Source organism: Pelodiscus sinensis, chromosome 4 (assembly GCF_052426305.1).
Source record: "Pelodiscus sinensis isolate ZL-2025 chromosome 4, ASM5242630v1, whole genome shotgun sequence".
NCBI classification, from domain to species: Eukaryota; Metazoa; Chordata; order Testudines; family Trionychidae; genus Pelodiscus; species Pelodiscus sinensis.
In genome coordinates this window covers 12,387,395-12,406,021 of record NC_143055.1, presented here as the reverse complement: position 1 = coordinate 12,406,021, position 18,627 = coordinate 12,387,395, and the positions used below count along the sequence as shown (strand labels likewise).

Sequence of the window (18,627 nt, the reverse complement as noted above, 5' to 3'; positions counted from 1 at the left end):
GACATAGGAAAATCAAGTGGCGATTTAAATAATCGCCGCTTCATTTAGATCAAAATGGCCGGCGCGCTGTACTGATCAGCTGTTTGGCCGCACAGTGCGGTAGTTTGGACGCTCTGCGGTCGACAAGGGAAGCCCTTGTCGATCACTCCAGTAAACCTCATTTCATGAGGCATAACGGGGCAGTCGACAAGGGATTCCCTTGTCGACTGCGGTGTGTCCAGACTATCTCGTTGTGCCGCCAAACAGCTGATCGGCACAGCGCGGCGGCCATTTTTATGTAAATGAAGTGGCGATTATTTAAATCGCCTCTTCATTTTCCTATGTCTGGTAAGCTCATGTACATGGCTCTGTCGACGGAGCCATGTAGTCTAGACATACCCCTGTTGTTTGACGCCAATGGCAGAATTCTCACTGAATTAAGTGGCACACTGGCAGCCCCAGATATACCTTTAAAAGTTCATAGGGAGATGATGATTTGGATGTTGAATGGTTAGCACAGTGTGAAGCTTTTCTATGATTCTTGGTTTCTGTACCATGTCTCCCAATTGCTCAAACAGCACCGGATTGCTGACGTCCATGTCTGAGAGCACTCATTAGATGGCAGGAAATGCTCCTTTATCTAGCAAGACAGGGTTCTGAGGGTTTGAGCCAAAGTCCACTGGAGTCATGGGGAAACTCCTGCTGATTTCAAATAGTTTTGGATCAGGCCTTTTGCTGGATTTTAAAATGTTGTTCCTTGTCTGAGAGCATAAAGAAAGCGAGAGACAGCACAGTGCAATATTCAGACTTTATTCCTACCTCCGTGTACACTGTCTCAGCAAGCCCTGAGTTGCGAGATACATTGGGTAATTTGTTTCCTTGCTCCAGATGTAATGGAGATATAGAGCTGTGTGGTACCAGCATACCAAACGTGGTGCAACTTGTACCTCTTCAATTACCCCAAGGATTTCACCCTGTCTCTTTATCCATTGCTAAAGGAGATCACCATGACAACCTGTATAGATTCTACTCCATGCCTTGGCCTACAGCTAGATTGACCTGAGTCCAGGAACTCTGAGAAATCCAGAATCTGCCAGAATTGCCCTGCCGAAACCTTCTCACCAGTATTCCCTGAAAACAGGAGATGGGACACAGGTGAGTAGTATCTAGACCATCACCTTCAAGAAATGGTTACTTGAGCATGGGCTTCCCAGTGGCTTCTTTAAGAACTGTTCAAGCCATACCCCACCAAAGGAAAGGCTGACAATCTCCAACAACAATGGACCCATTACTACTCCTGCATTTCTTGGTAGATCTCCTGCTCCAACTTCATAGAATCAGAGAACCATAGGTTTGGGAGAGACCTCAGGAGGTCATCACATCCAGCCCTCTGCTCAAAGCAGGACCAATCCCCACTAAATAATCCCAGCCAGGGCTTTGTCAAGTTGGGACATAAAAACTTCTAGGGATGGAGATTCCACCACCTCCCTAGGGAACCCATCCCAGTGCTTCACCACCTTCCTCATGAAATAGTTTTTCCTAATATCCAACCTAGACCTCCCCCACTGCAGCTTGAGTCCATTGCTCTTTGTTCTGCCATCTGTCTCCACTGACAACAGCCTCTCTCCATCCTCTTTGGAACCCCCTTCAAGTAGTCGACAGCTGCTATCATATCTCCCCTCACTCTTCTCTTCTCTTAGTAGACTAAATAAACCTAAATCCCTCAGCCTCTCATAGGTCATGTGCTCCAGTTCCCTAATCATTCTGCTGGATTCTCCAGTGTGTCCACATCCTTTTTGTAATTGAGGGCCCAGAATTGGATGCAATATTCCAGATGTGGCCTCACCAGAGCCGAATAAAGGGGAATAATCACGTCCTGTAATATCCACTGTCCTCATTTTATCACAATCCCATTGGTTTTCAAAGGCACATGAATAGTGAAATAGAAACCGCTGTTTCAATGAAAATGAAACCCTGCAGAGAGATTTTTGTTTTGATCGGTGTCACTATGTGAGAGACCAGCTGTTACCCTGCTGGTAGTAATAACCTCCAGCATATCTGCTTCAACCCTGCTGATGGTAAATGTGTAGTGAGTGCCTGATCTACTGCCACTGAACTGGTCTGGGTCCCCTGAGGGATGGGTGGAAGTGCTGTAGATAAGGAGCTTTGGAGCTTGTCCGGATTTCTGTTGGTACCGGGCTCTGGTACATGAAAACTAGAACTGGCTCTGCAGTTGATGGTGACTGTGTCTCCTGGAGGTACTGCCAGGAATTCTTGAGTCTGAGTGAGCATAATGTGCCCACAAGAGCCTAGATGTATAGAGAGAATAGAGAAATACGGAGGGCAAAATGTGAGCATAAGCAATTACACTCCATTTTGGATCATAGAACTGGGTTTCATTTTAATCCCAGAGAAGCATTTTGATGACCCTGAGTGCAGAGAAACGGGAACCAGAGATAGTGAGTGAGGACTGTCATCTTGGAGGTCTTCACTGATCCTATAGAAGGGTCCCTGAATGAAGTATTTCTAGCTTCTCAGCCCAAGGGTGGAATGTTGAGTGCTCTGTCCATATGCAAACTAACAGATACATATAATAACCAGTCTCTGTATTTCACAGCACGTCACCTTACCTCTGGATTGGGTTTCTTATTTCTGTAGCATCTCTCAGGAGCCCGACTCTTGGAAATACTAGTGTTCACACAATGCCCTCTAGTGGTAATAGCGCTGCACATGTTAATTTTCACAGCTGTTTGGCAACCTCGTATTTGAAGGCCATGGATTAGGCAAATACATATTGGGAGGAAAATAAATTAAAGGAAAGAATGATTTTAAAAATGGGCCCAGATTAGAATAATGTAACATCCTCCCAGCTGCTGAATTGACCAGACTGTGCCAAGGCCAATTGTTTTACCAAACAGCACACACAAATTGTTTTTCCTTGCATAGGTTTTAATCAGATCTGCCCTTTCCCCCTTAGCTCATAGGAATCAATCATTCAAACTCACTTGGTACTGACAAATATATGGATGAAGGGAAGAAGGTGGGCTTTAAAAAATCTGATGGCTGACTCATTGGGTATTAAACACATTAATCGTTAGTGACTTTAGTTATTAGGACCATCGAGCAGTATCAGTCATTGATTAATTTTGGTCGTGCATGATGTATTGAGGGGAGAGACATGGGTAACATTGCCAAAAGCACCGAGGGCTACGTCCGCGCCGCAATTAAAACCCCTCAGCAATGCGTCTCAGAAGACAGATGAACTGACTCCAGCTCACAGGTTTGGGCTGTTGGCATTAAAATTGCAGAGTAGATTTGTGGAGTTGGGTTGGAGCCGAGGCTCTAAGACCTACCCCCCTTTTCAGGGTTTCAGAGTTGGCCTCCACTCTCAGCCCAAACATCTACACTGCATGTTTTAGCCCTACAGCCAAATCCCCACAAATCCAGTCTGACCCAGGACAGGCATTTTGTAGGGATTTTATTGCAGTGTTGACATATCCTTAATGGTTTAAGATAGGGAAATATGAAGCAGTGCAGCTCATCTGTCCAATATAAACGCTGGAAGAGATTGCAGTGGACAGTAACTACAATGCTCCATAGGAGAGAAAAGAATTAAAAATGTGCATGGAGAACTGATCATTTATATTGCACATAGCTTTTAAAAATCAGGTTCTGTGTGTTTGTTTCCTAACAAGGGCACTAATGTGATGTTCCTGTATGAATGGAAAGCCCAAAATAATTCTGAATAACATTAAGAGACTTAAAGGGCAACACTTCAGGGAGTTAGAACTGGGATGCAGTTGAAGTATTAGATGCAATAGTTTCCACTGTGCTTGGAAGCTCAAAAGTACCAGATAAGGCCCAAGGATGGACACCATGGGAAGGCAGATGATGTGGGTGGCAGGTGTATGTGAAACTTTGCGACTACACTGAACGGTCTGCACTGCTGCTGTTCATTTACTAGATTAGAAGATGTTAGCTGCCATCTACTCGAAGATGATCGATCGTTTCCTTTAGAAATGTATTCTTGAGTTAGTGTTTTATTATAAACTGAATGAGAAAATCCCCTTTCGGTTTCATGCCTGTAGAGGGCTTTGTGGCTCAACAGGTTTTTGTACTGGACTGTATCATTGTGTGATATCATAGCCATAATCATGTCCACAAAAATATTCTCCTGAATCTTCTGCGTGAAAATGAGTGATGGTGAACGTGAAGTCAGTTCCTCTTCCACTCCCGTGAAACCGATCTGGGACCCCTGAGAAGCGGTTGGTTACATGATATATGATGGGCTTGGGAACTTCTCCTGCTCTGAAGAGATATACATTCATTTCATCGTTAACAGAACTGTCAGCCTTGCATTGGAAAGTGACTGGCTCTCCCAGAAATGCAGAGATCAGGGATGTCTGGGTTATCACAATGAGTCCTTCGGATCCTAGAAAAGGGAGAAATTAGAAGCTTTTAGTGACTACATTTCGAAAGAACAGTTAAAATAATAATCTTTAAAATTATCACTTACCTTCATTGAAGAGGAAAAGGAGACAGATCAGACAACCCATGTGTAAAACCATGGTGTTTCTGTTGTATCTTCAGTGATTGCTCAAATGAATCCAAGTCCACAAGCCAGACAGCATTATTTCAGAAATACACTGAAATGTCTTTAAGGAAATATATGTAAATCTGCAGCTGGCCTGGTCATGCTCAGCTGACTTCCTGTGCACTTCATACCTGTACTTTCAAAAGGAAACAGATGTCTGTGACTCCCAGTAACTTCAGATATGATTATCTATCCCATTGGTGATGTGTCATTTACCTTGTGTGGTGTAAACATGGCATGGGATAACTCGGCTTGTGGCTCAGTATGGGAGGTAATGAGATACTGGTATTTGGTTACTAATGCATTAATATTTTTACTGTTTGGCTACGTCTAGACTACATCCCTTTTTCGTAAAAGGGATGTAAATTAGACGCATCGCAATTACTAATGAAGAGGGGATTTAAATCTCCCCCACTTCATTAGCATAAAAATGGCTGCCACTTTTTTTCCACACAGAGCTTTGCCGGAAAAAAGCGCCAGTCTAGATGCTGATCTTGTGGAAAATAAAGCCTTTTCTGAAAGATCCCTTATCCCTCTTGAAATCGAAATAAGGGATAAGGGATCTTTTGGAAAAGGCTTTATTTTCTGCAAGATCAGCATCTAGACTGGCGCTTTTTTCCTGCAAAGCGGCAGGAAAAAAGCGACAACCATTTTTATGCTAATGAAGCGGGGGAGATTTAAATCCCCGCTTCATTAGCAATTGTGATACATCTAATTTACATCCCTTTTACGAAAAAGGGATGTAGTCTAGACGTAGCCTTTGTCTTACGATAGCGACTAGAAGCTCCAATTAAGACAGGATCCTCAGGGCCCTGGGCACTGTCCAAACAGTATTGAAGGAGATTCCCTGCCTCCAGGATCCCTAATTTAGTTTGCTGGAAGTTGTGACAGTGGCTATAACACACAGTGGGAAAGAGACAGTGAGAGAAACCAAGAGGCACAGCAGTTAGGCCCTGCCTTAGTATAGATGCTGTGTGCACAGCTAGACAGTGAAGGAGTTACAACCAACCCCACACAGGGTACATCTAGACTGCGGTGCTATTTTGGGACACCGGAGGTATCAGGAAATAGCCATTCTGCATCTTTTGAACTAGCCCGTTATTTCAAATTAGATGTTGAAATAATGGGCTCGCTAGTCCAATGTCCCGGTAACCCTCATTCCGCAAGGTTAAGGGACATTTCAGAATAGTGGTTTATTTCTAAATGAGATTAAAAAAAGATATGCAGTTTGCATAGCTCAATTGCATATTTTATTTCAATCTATGGGTGTATGGCTATATCGACACTGTGGCGCTATTTGGCATCCCAAAATAGCTATTCCGTGTCTTTTGAGCATGCCCATTATTTTAAAATATAATGGCTTGCTATTCCAACATCCCTGTAAACCTCATTCCATGAGGGTTAAGGGACATTTTGGAATAGCTGTTTATTTCGAAACAACATTGAAATAAGATATGCAATTTGCATAGCTCAAATTGTGTATCTTATCTTATTTCGACCTACCGTGCAGTGTAAATGCACCCATACTGAGGAAAGGATTCCCAATAAATCTTATGGGGTGCTTCTACACTGCACCCATAGGTCAAAATAAGAGCCACAATTTGAGCTACACCGTGGCAAATTTCAAAATAAACCATTATTCTGAAACATCCCTTAACTCTCATGGAATGAGAAATACAGGGATATTGGAATAGCCAGTCCATTATTTCAAAATCTATGTGGAACAGCTATTTAAGGATACCTCCGGTGTCTCAAAATAGTGCCACAGTCTAGACATACCCCAGGCTCTGAATTGTAGGCACTGGCTTTTTCCCTACAGTTAGGTTGGGACTCAAGAAATGTTGGTTCCAGGATCAGCTCTGCTGCAGAATCATTGGGTGACTCATTTGACCCCTTCCGGATTTAACTGCTGGGAATTTCCACATTAGTTCCTATTTCTTTAACAGGGAGGCCAATGCTTTCTTTGTCTGCTGGGTGGGTTTAGATGATCACCTGTGTGGGGCAGGTACCTGCTCTTAGCTCACTATCCGTATGTAGAGCACCTAGCAAGGTGGGGCTTCTAAGTGCTGCCATCATTAAATACAGAAAAAGGCCTGTGTCATTTTCCAGACTTCAGTCCAAATTGTGGAAAGCTGGGCAAGGGAGGGAGTTCGGCTCCCAAAGGGCAGGCAGAGAAAGTCAGCTCCGCCCCAATCTGCTGGTGCTGGAGTTCCAGTCACAGGGCCCTCAGAGGGAGAGGGACAACAGGACAGAACCTCTAGAGAGGGAGTAGCCAATGGAGTCATGCAATGTAGCTTCCTGCCTCCTTCCCACTCACGCCCATACACTCCAGCTGGCTCTGCAGTTGCACAGCCCTGTAGTGCAATAATACTTCTGGGCATTTTGCAGCAGCTCAGAGAGCATGTCTGAGGAAGTTCAGTGATGAGATGGTAGAGACAGTATTAATGGCTCAGGAGTGTTTGGGTGGAGGAGATATGTTATGCGTGTGTCCATGTGCAGAGGGAACTACTGATGGGGAGTGTTTCTGAAATATTGTTTCTTAAAAATGGCATGGAGGTCTTGCTTACAGGCCATAGAGTGGATTGTGTAACAAAGGGATTGGCTTGTGCATTTCAGCTACTGCCTTGAAACGCGAGTCCCTGCCAGCTGAGCTACTGAGAAATGACTTTGTCAACAAATACCATAACAGAACTGAATCTAAAACATCGGAGACTCCAGTTACACACTAACATATTAAAGGTTACTTCCCAGCTAGGCTGAAAGATACACAGCTGCTTCCTTCTGCTTTAAGCTACATGGTGTGTGTATGGTGCGTACAAAAACAAGAGGTTTTTGTATTGAACTGTATCACTGTGAGAGGACTGCTATTATCTTGCCCACAGTAGTATTCTCCTGCATCGTCTGCCTGCACCCCACTAATGGTGAATGTGAAGTCGGTGCCACTGTATCTACCGCTGAATCGATCAGGGACCCCGGTGAAACGGCTGGTTGCATCGTGTATGAGGAGCTTGGGAGTTTGTCCCGGTTTAAACACAAATAAGCTCATATCATTACTCATAGAGGTAGACGCTTTGCACTGAATGGTGACCGTCTCCCCTGGAACCACCGTTACAGAAGTAGGTGTCTGAGTGATCACAATCTGCCCGCTGGAGGCTGGAAAAGAGAGAAATAAGCAACTTTTTAGTGAATCTCTGTAGAGAGGTTCTGCTTTATAAAAGAAGACGGCTGTGCTACCTACCTTCAAACAGGGAAAAGAGAAGCCAGATGAAATACATTTGCAAATTCATGGTCCTTCTTGATTTTTTTTCTCTGTTGCTCTTAAAATTCACCAAAGGTTTATAACTGGTGGGATGACTTTTAGAACATCTTAAATAGCATGCATGGAAAAAATATGTAAATTGTCAGCTGGATTTAATTATGCACCACTGGCTTCCTGTGTACTTCATGTGTATATCATCAAAAGGGAACAGTTATGTTTCCTCACTAGCACCATGTGTAAGAAGCCAAAATGAAAGATGTGTCCACATGTTCTTAAATGCAGATGAGCTATAACTCTCTCTCTAACAGTGAAATATATTAACAAAACCACAAAAAAATCTTGTGGGGATTTTAGTGAAATTGAAATGAGGAAGAGAAAGGTCTGCAGATTTTCTATAATTTGATGTTATTCTATAATTTCATTGTTTACATCAGCATCATCTGAATCCTTCAGACACACCATAAATTAAGAAAATTTAGGTTTCAAGATAGAAATTGTATTATTGCCAATGACTGCAGAATCTGCCTTCATTTTCATTCTGGCAGGGGAGGATTTACAATTCTAGATGAAATATTTTTTATGATTTTTTTCACCTTTCTCTGTTTTATTCCCTCTGTTTAATTTGTTTCTATTTTCCTCGTTGACACTCAAGAATATTTCCAGCATTGGAATTTTTGAAAGTTGCAGAGCAGCCAAAGAGAAATGAAAAAAAAAAGAGTTGAAAAAAAGAACACAAAAGCTACCAGTCATCTCTCATTTTCCTGTGCTCATTGTCAAAATAGAGAATTAATGGGGAGAGGAGGAAGGGAAAGAGGCCCCTATAACTGAAAATATACGAACATAAGATTGACCATATGGGGTCAGATCAATGGTCCATCTAACCCAGTATCCTGTCTTCTGACAGTGGCCAATGTCAGGTGCCCAAGAGGGAATTAACAGAACAGGTCATCACCAAGTGATCCGTTCCGTGTTGCCAATTCCCAACTTCTGAAAAACAGAGGCTAGGGACACCATTCTTACCCATTTTGGCTAAGAAGTATTAATGGACCTCCATGAATTTATCTAGCTCTTTTGTGAACACTGTTAAAGTAAAAAATCTACCTTTCAAATTTTCAAAAACATTTTTAATTTGACAAAAAACTGGAATATTTTGAAAAACCGGAACCTGTTTTGCAAAAGTTGACAACTTAGAAAAAAGTTTAAAACAAAATATTTCAACCAGCTTGTGTTTGCTTCCCCAGGATTTATGTAGACCCCAAAGTCCCACCCACCTAAGATTCCCTTCAGTTAAGCAATTGGGATGTTGAAGTCAAAGGCGGGGGTTTCTATGGGTATGAAATATGGTACACGTGCATGTAGGCAGATAAAGATTTTGTGATTAAATTTCCCAAAATGCATTGAGAATGGCTTGGAGTTTGGTTGAGTTTTTAAATATTCAAGGCTGGTTAAAATGCTAGGGGTAGTGTGTGATCATGGGCTGAGGTGCGTGTCTCCGTTATTGACCTTCTTTCCCTGCTTATAAACAGTAACTGTTTCAAAAAATCTCTAAGGATGGCTCCCCAAACCCTAGAGTCCCCTTACATGAATCCATCATTACCACTCTTTTTAAATTTAACTGCTCAGATCCACTGATTCTGACACATCCAGAGCTGCTTGCTTTTGCTTCAACACCCAGAATTGTATGTCTTGGAGGGGGTCCTCTATGGGTATGTCTACACTACAGCACTAATTCGAACTAACTTAGTTCGAATTAGTTAATTCGAACTAAGCTAATTCGAACTAATGGATCCAGACTAAAAAACTACTTCGAATTAGCGTTTTGCTAATTCGAACTAGCATGTCCACATTAAGTGGACCCTGAACCGGGGTTAAGGATGGCCGGAAGCAGTGCCGGCAGGGCATCAGATGAGGACTTAGAGCGTGGAGCTGCTGCCTCAGGCTAGCCGAGGGCTGTGCTTAAAGGGACCCGACCCCCACCCCGGACAGACAGTTCTCAGGGCTGCCCCGCTTGCAAAGCAGTCCTGGCTTGGAGTGCCCTGAGTGCCCACACTGGGCACATCACAGCACTCGGCCATCAGACCGGCTGCACTTGCCACAGGCTTCCATCCGGGGGGAGGGTCAATCGGGGGGCTGCAGGAGAGCTTCCACCCCCAGAAGCCCGCAGAGCCAGCCCAGTCCTCCCCATCGGGGGCTCGTACCCCATTCCTCTCTCACCTCCTTCCACTTACCCTTCCCTAGCCCCCCTTCCTGATGTACAAAATAAAGAAAACGTGTGGTCAAAAATAGAATCTCTCTTTATTGAACAAAACTCGGGGAGACTGGGAAAAGGAGGTGGGAGAGGGGAAGAGAGAGGGTGGGAGAGGAGAGGGCAACTAAAATGATCAGAGGTTTGGAACAGGTCCCATATGAAGAGAGGCTAAAGAGACAGGGACTTTTCAGTTTAGAAAAGAGGAGACTGAGGGGGGATAGGATAGAGGTCTATAAAAGTATGAGTGGTGTGGAGAGGGTGCATACAGAAAAGTTCTTCATTAGTTCCCATAATAGAAGGACTAGAGGACACCAAAGGAAAGGAATGGGTAGCAGGCTTCAAACTAGTAACAGAAAGTTGTTCTTCACAAAGCAAGGAGTCAACCTGTGGAACTCCTTGCTGCAGGAGGCTGTGAAGGCTACAACTAGAACAGAGTTTAAAGAGAAGTGAGAGAAAGTGATGGAGGTTGGGTCCATGGAGTGGTATTAGCCAGGGGGTAGGAGTGGTGTCCCTGCCCAAAGTTTGTGGAAGGCTGGAGAGGGATGGCACGAGACAAATGGCTTGGTCACTGTCTTCGGTCCATCCCCTCCAGGGTCCCTAGGGTTGGCCGCTGTCGGCAGACAGTCTGCTGGGCTAGATGGACCTTTGGTCTGACCCAGTACGGCCATTGTAAGCTCAGGGCTCAGGGTCGGGGGTCTCAGTGGACCACCTTGATTTTCATGCACACCTGCTCCTGGGTGGCCAGGCTGGCAGCTCTCCAGCCCTAGCTGGCCACTTTCCTGTGCCTAGTGCGGAGGTCGTGGATGAGGTTCACGATGTCCGCACTAGACCAGGTGGGTGCCCGCCTCTTGCAGTCCCGGGCAAGCTCCCGGGAGCCGCCAGCCTGGTCCCGGGAAGAGGGGGAGGGCTGGGGGGCATCGGGTGGCTGGCTTGAGCCATGCCAGGTGCAGGGTCTTCTGGCTGGGTGCTGGCAGGCTTGCACCTGGCATGGGCACCGTAGCCAGCCCGTGCCCCTTTAAGGGGTCCAGGGCCGGGAGGGGGGCAATAGAGTTTCCCTGGTGTTGGCCAGAGTGGCCACCAGGGAAAGCTGGGGAGGGCTAGCCTCCCACTAGTTCGAATTAAGGGGATACACAGGCCTTAATTCGAACTAGTAAGTTCGAACTAGGCTTAGTCCTCGTACAATGAGGTTTACCTAGTTCGAACTAAGCGCTCCTCTAGGTCGAATTAAGTTCGAACTAGCGGAGCGCTAGTGTAGCGCCTATGAAAGTTAATTTGAACTAATGTCTGTTAGTTCGAATTAACTTTGTAGGGTAGACATACCTTACCAGACCATAGCACTATGAATGTGTTGGCAGCATCATTTCGACAGTAGCAGTCTTCATTTTCAGCCTGTGTGTTGTTAACGGGGAATGTGAAATCCTTCCCACTGCAACTACCACTGAATTGATCAGGAACTCCAGTGAAATGCTTTGTAGCCATAAATATTGGGAATTTGGGAACCTCTCCTCAACTGAGCAGAGAGCTGTTGAGTGGCTTGCCAACAGACGTGGATTGCACCGAATGGTGAGCATTTCTCCTGGAAGTACCATCACAGAATCAGATGTTTGAATGACAACTATCTGCCCGTTGGATTCCAGAGCAGTGGGAAGACGAAAAAGACTTTTATTGAGATTCTATTTTCAGCAACTGTCTCAGAGGCTGTAAAACAAAAGAGCTGAGCTACCAACCTTCCAACATGGAAAAGAGCAGCAAGATCAAATGCATTTATGAAATCCTGTTTCTTGTATATTCATTTTTTTCTGTTGCTGACTGTTTAGTTGTCCATCCTGGACTGAATTTTATCACAAAGTTTTGAAACGAATTCACTGCCTTTTGGAATAATGTGCAGATCTGAGACTGACAGGCATTTGGAATACTTCCTGGCTACATAGCCAAGAGGAAGAAGATACATGTGAGTTTTGGTAGTACGAAAAACCACGAGAAGAGCTGGTTGCTCATTAACAGCTGGATGCAACAAGCTGCTAAGCACTATGTTCTCGATCCAGCACAAGGATGTAAAATTATCCTTAGTCCTGTTGAAATCAATAGAAAATACAACTCATTCATCTGATTGGCTAATGACTATCCAGGAAGGCAACAGGCATTCTGACTCAGGTCCAGGAAAGCTTGGGTGCACACACTTAGCTTTAAACACAAGTAGTCTCAGTGCATCAAGACTTCAGTGGGTCTCAGGGGAGCCGACAGGATGGCCGGGCCCCTGGGCAATGTGTGTGGGAGGAAGGCTTCATGCTCCTGAATGGGACAGGGCCTTGAGCAGAAGGGGTGTGGCTGAGACAGCCAGCGCCACCCGGAAGGTGCCCCCCGCCTCAGCTGGCCGTCAGAACCTGCAGGAGTGCAACCTGCCAGGGGAGCATTGGTAGGGCCGATAGCCAGCAGCCTGGCCGGATTGTCATCAATGGGGCCAGCGAACCTTCCAGGGTCGGGAACCTTGCTGTGCTGCTGATAGCGGGGCCAGCGGCTTTGCCGAGGCGAGGAACCTAGCTGGGCCGGGAGCAGTGGGGCTGGTGTTGACCTTCCCTGGTCCAGCAAACTCCTTCATTCGGGACTGGTCAGTTCCTGAGGGTGCCTGACTAGGGAGGTTCAACCTGTAGCCGATGCTGTGCTCGCATTGTCTGCAGCCTCATACCATTCAAACGCTGTAAGTCAGTGGTACTCAACCTTTCCCGACTAGTGTATCCCTTTCAGGAGTCTGAGTTGTCTTGTGTACCCCCAAGTTTCACCTCCCTGTAAAAACGCCTTGCTTACAAAGCCAGAGATAAAAATTCAAAAGTGTTGCAGAACACTTACTGAAGAATTGCTCACTTCATGGGTACTGACTTCACTAGTGCTTTTAATGTAGCCAATTTTAAAACTACGCAAAATCTAGGTGAGTTCCTGTATCTCCTTGAAGATAGCTGCATACCACTGATTAAGAACCATTGTCGTAGGTATCTGATTCAGTGGGATCTGAGGACATCTATTATCCAGTATCATCTGGAAAGATTGTGTCCTTCTTCCTTAAAGAAAGAATATCTCTACTCCTATGAACAGCTATTTCCTATGCTTTAACCGTGTGTCCTCTAAAGACAAGTATGTGGACCAATGTACATTTGGTGGCTGCTTCTGCCTGATATATACAGTAGACTTCCGATAATCCGGAACCTTTGGGACCTAGGTGGTGCCGGATTATCAAATATGCCGGAGTATCAGGAGGTACTATACGATGGTTATGTATATACTGTATACAGTATATGCTGTATATAAAGTGTTCTTAACCCTTTTATTGTACATAGTGTATACAATATACTGTAATGTTTAGTTTTTTAACCCTTTTTTACCCTTTTCGCTCAGTTCAGCTGCTGCCGCTGTTATCTTGTGACTCATTTTTTGCCAAAGCTCATTCACTAGGCTCGGCTCTTGCCATTTTGATGCCGGACTATCAGGAGTGCCAGACTATTGGATGCCGGACTATTGGAGTTTTACTGTATATATAATGTTCCAGGGTCTGAGACGATGGACAGGCCAGATATCTGAAATCAGATCTCTCCCTCTGCCCCTATGGTGTTTAAACTGTAAATATTCTGTCAATTTCATCACCAGGATTTGCTCCTGGGGATTATAGGAATACAGGCAGTCCCCGGGTTACATGGATCAGACTTACATCGGATCTCTACTTACAAACGGGGTGAGGCAACCCCGCACTAGCTACTTCCCCCCAGCAGACAAGGGAGACGCGAAGCTAGCGCCCCCCCCCCCCCAGCAGACTAGGGAGCAGCTTTTCTCAGCAGACACCTCAGCTTGAGAATAAAGGACTGAGGGAAGTGAGGTGTGGGAGAATAAAACTGAGCTCTGGAGAAATGTTTGGCTAGAGTTTCCCCTACAATATGTACCAGTTCCGACTTACATACAAATTCAACTTAAGAACAAACCTACAGTCCCTATCTTGTACGTAACCTGGGGACTGCCTGTATTTGGGAAGTTAGAGAGAGTTGGGAATGAATGTGAAGTAACAAATAAACCTAAAGGTCTAGAAATCTGGGCATTCAGAAACACCATAGAAAATCTGGGCCAATTTATGGTAGACACCACGTCTATCTCAGTACTCTGAGAGATTCCATCATTCCAAGTTCTCTCCCTGAAAACAGACGTTGACTAAACAAGTTGAATATATCAAAATACAATCTGATTCCAAATAAAGTGTTACACTATAGCTGGGTTAGAAACAGCCACCACCACTTCTTTCTGCTGTGCCCTGTGTGTGCTGGGGCTCTGCACAGGTTTTTGTATTGCATTGTATCACTGTGAGAGGATGACTGTAATCTTGCCCACAGTAGTATTCTCCTGCATCTTCCACTTGCACCCCACGAATGGTGAATGTGAAGTCGGTGCCACTGTAACTACCACTGAATCGATCGGGGACCCCGGTGAAACGGCTGGTTGCATCAGCTATTAGGAGCTTGGGATTTTGTCCTGGTTTAAGCAGATATAAACTCATATCATTGCTCATGGAGCTGGACGCCTTGCACTGGATGGTGACCGTCTCTCCTGGAAGCGCCGTCACAGAAGCAGGTGTCTGAGTGACCACAATCTGCCCGCTGGATTCTAGGAAAGTGGGAGGAAGAAAAAGTCTGTCAGTGAATCTGGTTTTGAAATAACAGCCCTAATATTCAGATAATAAAATATCTGTGCAGCTCACCCTCAAACACGGAAAAGAGGAGCTAGATCAAACGCACTTGTAAAATCATGCTGCTACTTTATTTGTGGTGCTGCCTAATATTATTTAACTGCAGCAGAGGTTTATAACTACACAGAAAAATTATAGCTCATTATAACGGTCATGTATGGAAAGATATGTAAATATGAAGGGGGCAGAATTATGCGTGAGGCTTCCTGCGTTCATCATCTCTGGTTTATTAAGAGGAAACAAATACATGTCATTGTCAGTATCGCTAAAGATGAGTAACTTTAACAGGAGGCAGGTGTGCATGATTCCGTGTGAATGGGAATCATTCTGCAGATTTGGCGACTGTGAATGCTTTCAGTATAACCAGCTGTAAATTGTGGCTTTGATACTTAAAAGTAGACAAGTAAAATACCCAAGTTCTGATGATTTAATTTTCCCAATAGATCCAGTTAACGTGAACAGAGTGTATGGTGTGCCCTCAAGACTACAGCTGGCATCTTTGTTCAAGACATTATTGCTGCTCTTTGAAGAGAATGGGCCTCTGCCATTAGCCAGGAAAGTTAATGGAAAGCCTTGCTCTGAGATTCATGCACTAATGTTTATTTTTGTATACAGTAAGGATGAGAACAGGTAATTGGTTAACCAGGGGCTGAGAGCAGGAACCGGCAGCCCCAAGCGCAGTGCGGCTGGGAGCAGGACCTCCCTTGTTTGGGACTGCCAGCAGTTCCCGCTTAATTGGTTAACTGGTAAAACCTGAGGTGTAGCCAGTGAATGGATTAGCAGGGATTTTAATTCCTAGTGTACAGTGCGACATTTCCAAAGGTGCTCAGATACCCTGAGAAAAAGTGCCAGAGAAGAGCCAGATTGTTTTTAATCATTATACAGCACCCATACATTGGAAGGTGTTTTACAGAGTACATGAGAAAAGATGGGCCTTGTCCTAAACAATTTAAAATCTATTGTGCCATTGAAAATAGATGCTCAGCTTAGAAAGGGCCCAATCCTCCATCTGAGACTGAGGCAAAATTCTCAATGATTTCAACACGTTTTTCGGAACTCAAGAGAGCAGGTCAAGTATTAATAAAAGGCTGTGCTTTCAAACCAGCACAATATGAATGACCATATTTATAGACACAACTCCTTAGCCTAACCCTCCTTTTATAGCATGGGTACAGAGATCATTTTCTCTCTTAAGTGGATCATGGACTCGGCTTTAGACTATATTTTGTTATAGAAAAGTCCGTGGCTTATGGATGCCTGATCCAATTCTAACTGGCTTCTGCTCTGCGCTCAGTGAAGACCAGCTCCTGTAGAACCCATGATAAAGTGTATGTTGACATCAGCGATACAGGGTTGGGAGAAAGTTATTGAGCAGGAAAAAAAAGCCTCGCCTGCCCCTTTAAGGGCAGCCATTTTGAATTCTGTTTTTCTCCGTGGCACACCTCTGACTGCCTCGTGGCACACTGGTGTGCCACGGAACACTGTTAAACACTCTTCTAGGCAAATGAATTTAGAAAAGAACTCCACTCTTACTATTAGATTTACAGTGTTTCCCTGTTTTGCTTTTGTCTCCTTATGCTTAGGGATTACTAAGAAGGAATCTTGTGGCAATGTTGCTATGGCAAAACCAGGTGTCACAAAATACCTTCTCCCCTCCCCTCTGAAACCCGAGTTAATACTGGGATTTTCAAAAGTGCCCACCATGAGTCTAACTCTGTTATGGTTGAAATCATTGGAAACCTCCTCTTGGGGTCAAACAGAGTAGTTAGGCCAGGGCTGAGTGCGTTGGTATATCCTATTCTAAATGTTTAATGATGTAACATTATGCAAAGCAGTGGATTGATGTAACTGTCACTCTTTGTGTTTCACGATGCACATCGACTTTTATCTGATTTGTCTGCATGATGCCTGCAGCGTGTCTGCTACCCATTGGTGAGTAGCAATGCACACGCTGTACTGCTGGGAGAATTAATCCTTCTATGGTACTCTCTAGCAGTGATCATGACACTCAATTTAATGATCACAGCTCTTTAAAACACTCGTATTTCTAGGACATCTACCTCTCAGAATGCAGATAGGAACAGATGGCTGAGAACAGAAGAACTGAAATTGGGCCAGATTACAGTAAAATACAAACAACACCTTAGAATCTCCACAGGGGTATTTGGTTTTTTTTTCCAAACATGAGATAATTGTTGGCTCCCTCTGTTTGTTTAATTGTTTTTTCTTTTTTAACTTTCCCCTGACTATAACAGGATTTGAATCAGGCACCTCACTCCTGTGGTCCCAATGCAGGGAGGCCCAGAAGGAAGCAATGCTGAGAATAGCTTTTAAAGACACCAGCTACGACCTCTAAGGGTGTCATGGTCCAGTGACAGTAGTACGGTGATGATCAGTCACCAGGTAACTAAATAGAAAGGGCCTAGGCTCCAGATAGAAGTTGCAGTCGGCAGTGGGAAAAGGTAGAGATATGAGAGACGGAAAATAAGAAGAGAAAGGAGAGATCTCAGGCAGCAGAAACAGTCTGAGCCACATCTGAGCTCTCCTGGGATTAGAAGGGAATACCCTTTTGGGCTCAGCGCTGGCTGCAGTGAGGAGTCAGAGGAAACTGATCCTCCCGGTGGACACGGCACATGCAAAATCAGTCATAGCTTGACATGTCAGGGAAAGAAAGAGCCAGGAACTATCCACTAATCGGAAGAGATAGAACTACAACATGCAGCTGCTACAGTGGGTCCCAGTGTGTTTGCACAAGACTGAGAGGATGATAAACATTGATTGTGTATGTTGCACATCAGGTTTGAAAACAATTTGCGGGCTGCACGGATTTTCTAGCAAGGACTCCATGTAATAGCACAGCTATGAATGGACAAACATCACACTTCATAATAACATTAAGATCTTAATAGGATTAGAGGATTAGAATTGAGGTCTGACTTAGAAGGGAGTGAGTAAAGGCTTGCACTGTGCTTTGAAGCACCTAGAAACTGGTTTCCATGAGAATTTTAGGGAAATAAACCCACTAATCTGAAAGTCCAGTAGAGGCTTCCACTATAAGGACGAGTCTTATTAGGAACTTTGCACATTGACTAGTTTAGAAACAACTGCAACTGTTTCCTTCTGCTTCTGCTTACAGCAGTTAAGAGGGTTTTTGCACTTAGTTGTATCACTGTGGGTGGTCTTGTATAGTCCTGCTGACAGTAGTATTCTCCTGCATCCTCAGCCTGCACCCCAGTAATGGTGAAAGTGAAGTCAGTGCCGCTGTATCGACCACTGAATCGATCAGGGACCCCAGTGAAACGGTTGGTTGCATGATAAATAAGGAGCTTGGGATTTTGTCCTGTTCTGAATTGATACAGATCCATTTCATTGCTAACAGAGCTGGATGCCTTACACTGGATCGTGACCGTTTCTCCTGGAAGCACCATCACAGAAGTGGGTGTTTGAGTGATAACGATCTGCCCGCTGGATGCTAGGAAAAGAGAGAAATAAAAAGCCCTTTCCCTGAATCTCTTCTATAATAATGGGTAAGAAATTCATTCACCAAAGGGAGCTGAGTTACCTACCTCCAAACACAGCAAAGAGCAGCCAGAGCAAATGCATTTGTGAAATCATGTTCCTTCTAGATCAATTTCTTTGACCTAAATTGTTAAAACTGGAGCACTGATTTATAGTCACTGGGGAAAAATATTAGAATTTATCAACAGTCCAGTATGCAAAGATGTGTAAATCAGAGACTGGGCTAAACTATTTTCAACAGCTTCCTGTGTGCTTCAGGGCTTTATTGTCACGAGGAAACAGCAGACTATCTATCTGTCTCAGTA

At 44.4% G+C, this 18,627-nt stretch overlaps 1 long non-coding RNA gene across 2 annotated transcripts in view; it reads left to right on the top strand.

The window, feature by feature from the left end:
• Positions 1–278: 278 nt before the first annotated feature.
• Positions 279–18,627, top strand: part of LOC142829701 (uncharacterized) — a 52,376-nt gene continuing 34,027 nt past the window's right edge. For both annotated transcript variants that reach the window (XR_016349368.1, XR_016349369.1), the window contains exons 1-2: positions 279–1,134; positions 15,247–18,330. This is a non-coding gene — a long non-coding RNA (uncharacterized LOC142829701). The remainder of the gene's footprint in view (positions 1,135–15,246; positions 18,331–18,627) is intronic.